The sequence below is a fragment of the Zonotrichia albicollis genome, chromosome 1, assembly GCF_047830755.1.
Source record: "Zonotrichia albicollis isolate bZonAlb1 chromosome 1, bZonAlb1.hap1, whole genome shotgun sequence".
NCBI classification, from domain to species: domain Eukaryota; kingdom Metazoa; phylum Chordata; class Aves; order Passeriformes; family Passerellidae; genus Zonotrichia; species Zonotrichia albicollis.
The window spans coordinates 95356109-95364364 of NC_133819.1; the positions used below are offsets into that span (position 1 = coordinate 95356109).

At 37.2% G+C, this 8256-nt stretch overlaps 1 long non-coding RNA gene across 1 annotated transcript in view; it reads right to left on the reverse strand.

Annotated features, from left to right (window-relative positions):
* The window catches only part of LOC113458711 (uncharacterized), a 28772-nt gene extending 21420 nt beyond the window's left edge, over positions 1 to 7352 (reverse strand). Inside the window, exon 1 of the long non-coding RNA XR_003379225.2 lies at positions 7153 to 7352. This is a non-coding gene — a long non-coding RNA (uncharacterized LOC113458711). The remainder of the gene's footprint in view (positions 1 to 7152) is intronic.
* Positions 7353 to 8256: the final 904 nt, after the last annotated feature.

Sequence of the window (8256 nt, forward strand, 5' to 3'; positions counted from 1 at the left end):
ACTGCTGATTGTTGTTTAACAAAATGGTTATGAGTGTTTATAAAGGACACAAATCCCATTAGGTGGAAGAAGAAGGATTTAGGAAATATAAGTACAAAGGCACTTGCCCAAACCTCCCATCCTGTGTGAATGGTGGCAGTGAGAAGAACTGGACAGCAGAAACTGCTTTCCTAACATGTAGAATGTGACCAATAATAACTGTAAAGAACTTTTATTAATCTTACTGAGGAGCTGCATTTTCATAGAACTATTCTTTATTTCTTCTTCTTGCTAATTTTATCTTGTACTTATTTCTCGGTTTTAAGGGAAAAACCCCACCTTGTCTACATACCAAAGTGAAACTCCATTTTTCAACAAACTAATTTTTTTAAAATGGCAAAATTCTGATTGTTCTGATCTGCATCAGAGATCATTGTAATTATTCCTAGTACTCCTTATAATTCATTGGTCATGCATGAAAAGGACAGTTTTACAGTTTATGCCATCATTCTTAGCAGGAATAAGAAACTGTCCACAAAACATAATGACTGATGTACATCACCCTTTGCAAACTTCTATTCATAGTATTTTGAAAGAGTTCATCTTGCTTCAGAGAAGCTGGATAACATTAGTTCATTTACTGATCGTGTAATTCACTTTATTTTCGTTTCTTCCTTTAAAATCTCAAGAATTTCAAACCTTGAGTACCATGTGGGCTTGAAAACCATCATCAAATACATTTGCAGTGGTAGTTCCTCTTCTTCCTTCCAGGTTTGCTTTGATGTTTTTCAGTGTATTTTTAAGGGTCTAGATTGTGGTTTATGTGTTTTTTTATTTTACTGATTTGGGCAAATACTCAAGCTCAAATTGCTGTGCATGGATGATTCCTCTGAGCTCACAAAGATGGAAACCACACTGGGGTATTCTGAGCCAAACTGATCATGACTATCCCAAACCTTCAAGCTGGAAAATACAACCGGTGAAATTCTGCAAAAGCAAGAGTGTAACTGTAGTGTTTTTAATGAAAAACTGCTCGTAGAGGGACAGGTAATGTCTACACAGGCATAATAGCAGTGGCTTTGTATTTTTGGAAGAACTGGTCTAACCTGACTGACAGAAGTTCAGGATTTTATCTGGCTTCAAAATTAAGTGTGGATGCATAAGTAGGATGATCTATACAATTCTGTAGTATAAACCAACCAAACAAAATAAATGTCAGTTCTGTGTCTGCAAGATTGAGTTCCTATAAAATAACCATGTTTACCTGTAATTGAGATTATCACACTGAAAGGTATGATTTGTTCAGAGAGCACTAAAATGGGCCTGGAAATGTACCATCATAAACAGAGGCTTTTGCTTTTAAAAACTTTATTTTTTTTACTGAGAAATAATGGCTGCTCAGTTCACTGTTTCCAGCAGCTCCAAACAGCTGGCATTGCTTCAGTTATAGTGAGCAGGACTTCCTTTCTGTTATGAAGCAAAAGAGCTGTCATATTTTTCTATAAAGAAAAAGAAAATGGGTAAGATATGATTGTTATTTGCAAAATTGTGAGAAAGGGCAAGTGACCAACCTTGAGATGCTACAGACCTCACTCTTACCATTTACAAGGTTGCCTGCACAAAGCCTTGCTCAAATCAGTGGGCCTGAAAAAGGAGCAAAATCACCGCAAGTCTGGTTACATTTTGGGCTCTGTTGATTAAGAGAGCTGTAATGTACATTTGATTAAATGGTACATTACAGCCTCAAAGCTCAGGAAAACCACTAAGTCATCATCCTATCTGTCATTCCTGGGCTGCTTTGAACCCAAGCGTGCCCTGCTTACATGAATTAGAGTTGATAGAAAGGACTGACCCGATTTATGAGGGACATGCAGCCCACAATACAGAGAGCACAGATTGCTGCAACCACTCCCTCCTCTGTCTCAACATGCCCATTTTCCTACTGATTCTGGCCTGTGGGCTGTGGAAACAGGAGCTTCTGCACCAATTGTAAAGCTGGTTGAAAATGCGAGCTTCTCTGAAAAAAAGATGTGCACATGAACCATTTCTTGGGTTTTCCTCTATCTGGGAGAATCGTTCCAGCTGGGGTCTTCCTCCATGGAGAACTCCTATACCCATTTCAGGCAGCACACAGAAGCCTTGCCTGGTCAAATTATTTTGCCTATGAAATGTCAGGCTTGACTATAAATAATGACAATAGCATGTCATGATTGCTCTTAACCTGCCAAAAGTAGATTTCTTAACATTAAATTAAAATCTAAAAAAATAACTAGGAATCAAGATGCAGTTTCATTATGTTTGCTTGAACTTTCCTTAATGTTTCAATTCATCAGTAAGTTCTTTTGATGAATGACAAATTAATCACCATGCTACAAAAATAATACCATGAGAATCCCGCAGCAAGCAGAAATCTTTCCTTGCAGAATATTTTTCCTCTGATGCATTGCAGCATTTTTTCTGAACACATACCTGTTACACACCAGCAAAGTGTTTAACTCCTAAAGAAGGTTGTACCCTTATTTACAAATTAAATGTGTATTAATTGAAAGCAGTGTCTGACACTGGAAGTAACTAAAGCACTGACAATTTCTAAGAGGTTATCTCAACACCTATTTTTCTGTTACTAATGTAAAAGTCTTGTTGTTACCATAGAAACTGGCATATCTCTACCTACACTTCTCAAAGAAACACACCAATATACTAATGTTTGTGTGTGTGTGTATCTGTGTGTCCCACCAAGTGCTTGAAGGTCATCCTGAATCCTGTTAATAAGTGGGGAAAGAAATGAAACAGCATTAAGTGACAGTTTATTGACATCAAGCCTGTAAATCAAACTGATATTCAAACCTCACCAGACAAAGTTGTTCTAAAGTTCAGAAAGAGGTCCCTATCCTGCCTGCTGCTTTGTGTTTCCCAAATTCCCTGCACCCATAAAGTTGCTTTGGGTTGGGATAAACTTATCCTTACAATGAGCATTTCAAAAGATAGTAGTGAAGAAGGGAAGGTTTGGGGGTTTTTTTTCCAGTAATGCTCTCCTGAAAGAAATTTACATTTGCTATTAACAGGTCAGATCAATAATTCACATCAATGTTTTTAATTTTATGCACAAACATTAGAGTAGTAAATTTTTGTTTATTTCCTTTTTGATACAGTTTCCACTTTCATTAGAGAAAAGTTAATCCATCACAACCACTCTGTGCTCTGTAAGGAAATTATTTTAGCTGGCAAACGTGAGACAGTTAAATCAGGTCCCTATCTAATTTTTATTAATTCTATAGTTCTGCTTGTCACTTGGATACCATCTTGACATAAGGGAGAATGCTCAGGTTGTTGCTATGTAGAGTGCAAAGGAAAACATTTACAGCAGAACCATCAAGTAAATACATACAGTTACATCTTTAAATATATGTTTGTTTCTTTTCTGTCTCTAATTTTTTAAAGCACATATAGCCTCTGTCTTTACTGTCTCTCCATGTGCCATTTGTATGATCCCCAGATTCTGTTCTATAAAGCACTGGGTTGCTTATGTCAATTTAAACATTTTTTGATGAGAGAAAAGAAAGGGAATTTTTATTTTGAGGGCTTACTACTTCCTATATTGAACCAGTGAAGCACCATTATGGCTAGAGTTTGATTATAGTCTGGAGTCAGTAAACTTTAAGGATTTTAACAAGCTCTAACTTCCAAGGGTAACTAAAAATTGCATTACAGCATAAAACCTTCTCAGCAACAAATCTGTCTGAGCATTACAAATGGATTTTTATTTATGAATGTACTTAAGCACATGAAATTCATAAATTTCTCTTCCTCATTAGCTTACAGAGGGATTGCATGTTATGGTTTGCTAAGAAATGCAATATTGGCCACATATAAACTAGGCTGATGGAGAAGGAAAAATCAGTCAGAAAAGTTTTTCAGTTGGAGTTTTGAGGAGACTGCTGGAATAGAGATCTGAAAGCAACCTTTTTCATCTTTACTAGCAATGAAAGAGGGAAAAATATTGTTCTCAAATGCTGCCTGCAGGACCTTGGTGTGTCTGTACATAGAACCCTCAGGGATATGCAAGTGGTTAAATATCATAGAATTTTGCAACTATAAAAATGGATTTATATGAAGTTATCAAGGAAACTCAGTTGAGTTCTGTAGCCCCAGAGCTCAATGGATTTTGATTTTGCTGTTTTCTTTGTTTTTCTTGCCAAGTCTTGTACTTGAGAATCGTGGAAAGGAGAGAAGGATGTGAAATGGGTGAGAATAGGGCTGCATGAGACTTACTAATCTCCAAGTGAGGGATTGAAAAGATTTTTTTGTTTAGGTAAAAGCTGAGAACAGCCTGACAGACCAACAAAACTAACAAAAAGTCTTGGTCTTGCTGTGGTAAGTGTTGGAGCACCTCACAGTGCGTACTTTCCTAGGATATTCCTAGGGTTCACAGCTGAGAATGAACTCCAGCTAGGGACTGGAAATGTTTTCTCTATTCTAAAGCTAACTGAAATCTCAAATGCTGTCTCCTTCTTGTATTTAGGATGCAATCTGCAGCCTGCAGCATCATGCTGCTGAATGAGTAGCAGTCAAGACTTAAAGGTGTCCAAAGTTTATGTATCTGAACTCCAGAAGGTGACCATGGCAGCCTTCAGTGGGCTGGAGGACTTAGGGAAAAGAAAAAGGGATTTTAGATTAGAAACTTCTTGAATTCACAACACTCTCTGTAAAGGATATGGTGAACCATTAAGCTGTAGATAACAACTGAAGAGTTTCCATGTCACTATAATGCAAGAACTCTGACTAGGATATTTTTTAATTCCTTTTAGAATGGCCAATCAATCTAAATTTTAAAAAAAATGTTTTGATGTTGATGAGTTTGTAGCATTCACAGAAAAAACATTAATTAGATTTTTTCCCTGAGTTCTCGTGTGACTATAGGTTTTACAATGTAGCAATTTGTCTGAAATTTTGGACTCAAAAACTTTCCCGAACACAAACTTACATCCAATGAAAACACTCAGGTTACACCTTATTTCATGCTTCAACCATGCAAAACCATTAAGTCTGCTATAGTGTTTCAGCACAAACCCATAAATCACCTTGAGAGGAGTTGAAAGGCCACAGAATTAGTGACCCTACTCTAAGTTTTGAATTCACAGCAAAATTGCTAACCAATTAGCTTTCATCTTGGACTTTTTGTGCACGTCACCTTAGACATTACCCACGTTCTTTAACTGTATTTCTGCATCTTCCAATATTTAAGAGAAAAAGCTTTGAGTAAACAAATAGGAAATAGGCATACACTGTTTGAAAAGGGCTGTTTGTGATCTGTCAGAAGGTGATTAACCTAAAATTAAACTAGTAATCCCAAGTTTGTACTATAATTTAGGACACCTCAGTATGAGAAATGAATGAATAATTTAAAAAAATAAATTGTATTTTCTCTTTCAAAGAGTGTCTTGAATGATTGAATACAGGAGAAGTAGTAACACTCTGGAAACGCCCCAGTCTGTTCCACCAGCAATGTCAGAAGGCAGTCAGGTCAGAGAATAGCTCACTTGGATGTAGAAGAACAGACTTGTGTTGTGAGCAGCTGAAGATCGATTTCAGCACGTTTGTCTCTGGGGATTGCATTTTTAGCGTGCTAGAATACGTTACTCCGAGTGTACGTGCAATTCCAAAATGAGTCACGTTTGTTTCAATACATGTGTGCCATCTTCATGTCATGTGAGCAGCAGCAAACAGGAAAGAAATGCACTTTTGCATATGTATGTGTTTGAACATTGTTTAGACATCCTCAGAAATGGAGTATAAAAGCCTCCAAAATATTCTGTTCTACCCCACAAGGAACAGATTAGAGTTGTTAACTGAATCTGTTCACAGTGAAAACACACACTGTGGATGCCCAGTTGTAAAGACAGAAAGCCTGATTCATTCCTGCTAAACAGAGCTGTGGAAGAAATCCATGTTGCCGTCCATGTGTGGATAACAACCATTCCCTTATCCCAGCCATCTTGTACTTTGACTGATGGAGATAATGTATTTTAGGCATGTCGTAATGTTGTTGTGGCAGATTGTTGTGGCATAATTAAGTCCCTAAAATTATATGCAAATTTTTGAAGAAGGCGAAAGACCCTGTTTTTACAAGGTTGAACCAGGTAGGGAAAGATTCTCCCAGTCAAATAGTATTTACCTTAACTAGAAAAAATTACTGTTTGCTTAATTTTTTTTGCATTTAACTTAAGGCAAATTGTTGTTAACAGATGCTGGTTGGCTACAGGATGGCGGCTTGAGAGCGTGTTAGTAAATATTCTTGACAACAAACTTTTTTAACATAGTCAAGAGAAACCTTTAGTGCAGCCAAAATATCTGCAGAATTCACTCAACATGCTCAGATGTAAGTCATCTTCTGTTTCTTTACAAGCAAAGAAACCACACAGTAAAAAAATCTAAGCAAAAACAACTGCAAAAAAATCCTTCACAGTATGCATTTGAATAAATAGTGTAATTTTCTCCATAAGATTCAACAGTGGAAAACTGTTGCATAATATTTCATCATTTATACGTATTTCATACTTTTTATTTAGTTGCACAAGATTAATCAAACTTATCAGCAAATGCGTCTATGGGATAGTTAACAAAAATAAATTATTCTGGTATGATTTGCATGGAATATACCTGCCTTTTTTTGTTGTACTGGTACACCAATTGCTCACCTGGAGAGAGAAATTATTTGCCATCAGGCACATAGTAACAGTGACCGAATCATGCTCTACAGCTAGTATGAAACACTATGACCTTGATTTTGGGCATGGGCTTCACCTTGGGAATAGTCCCACAGAAACTGAGGAAAACATAAGAAAAGATAGGCAAGTCTGTACAGTGCCAACGTAAATTAAATGAATTCTTGCAGACTTATGAGAAACTCTGGGTTTCATAGCTATTAACATAAGCATTACCAGCACTTTGTCTGTGTGTCCAGATATGCATTTAAAAGACTTTCTGGTAGCAGAATATTATATGTGTTCAATGTGTGTCCACTGATATCTTAGCTGGAGATTTTAAGAAATGCCACTGAATCTCCTTGGGATTGCATTCCTAAATTCTAAAGTACAGACTGATTTTAGAGTACAGAATTGAAAATCATCATTATCTTTTAACTGAGGATAGAAATTAAAATTTCCAGCTTACCTTATTGCTCCTAAATGTGTGTCAAGAAAGGTGGCTGCACCTTTTCCATATTTAGTTGAGTAATCTAAAGTTTGCAATCAAGGGCTTAAAAAATGATCCATATTGCTAATGCTTTTAGGACACGAAAACAGTGTCTGCAGCATTGTACAGAAGGCTATCTGATCAGCGGAGTGTTGAAAATGTGTGCATAACAGTAAATTTCTCAGGAAGTCTATCCAAGGTAGAGGGAACAAATAACGCAGTGTGATGAGTCACTAACAAATGTTTTAGCAGAGGTGAAACTGCATTATGCCAGCATTTTGTTAGTGAGAGTGGTGCATCTTCATTTTGTGCTTATTCTGCAGTCCTAGTGGAAAAATATTTCCACTACAGGGGCAGTGAGCATATGTAATGCAAACATTTTGACAGTGAATGTAAACAGCTTTCCTGCATTTTAAACCATTAAATCAAGGACACAAATTTCCATGGTTTTGCAGATTGTAATCTTCGCTGACTATAGAGAAGATGGTGTTGCATCTGTTTTGTGTTTATAATTGCATGCTATGTTGTGCCACTGTGGCTGAATTTTAATAAACGTGGGGGTTATTAATTGTTATGGATCCTGGAGTCTCACTTGTAACTGTGGTGCAAGATCCAATGATACATTACAGACAAAATGTTTTAAAAGAAATAAACAGTGATTGGGATGACTCAAATATTGCTCTTGCTTGCTCATCTGCTAGAAAAGTATGACAGCCTGCCCCTATTTGATTTCTGACTTCTTGCTTTCCAGTTTCAGTCAGTTGACTTAAACTCTATGTTTTTGGCTTGCTGCATGAACAGGAGCCTCAGGGGAGTACTCTCCATCAGGCTGCTCTATCTAGGTTTCTTTCACTACTTCTGTCATTGGAAAGCATGCAGGGTCTGTCCAAAAATTATTTTCCCAGCTTTCTTCTCCATCTCTCCACCCTGTCCCAAAATAGTTCTGCAGGGAAAATGAAAGTCTCATTGAGCCGACACAGAAAGCACGTGTCAGGATGGGCTCTGTATGCCAGGGAACAGTGCCCCAGGGAAAGAAGTAGCCACAGACTTGTGGGTCAGGAGGATTTTTGTGGAGGAGGAAAA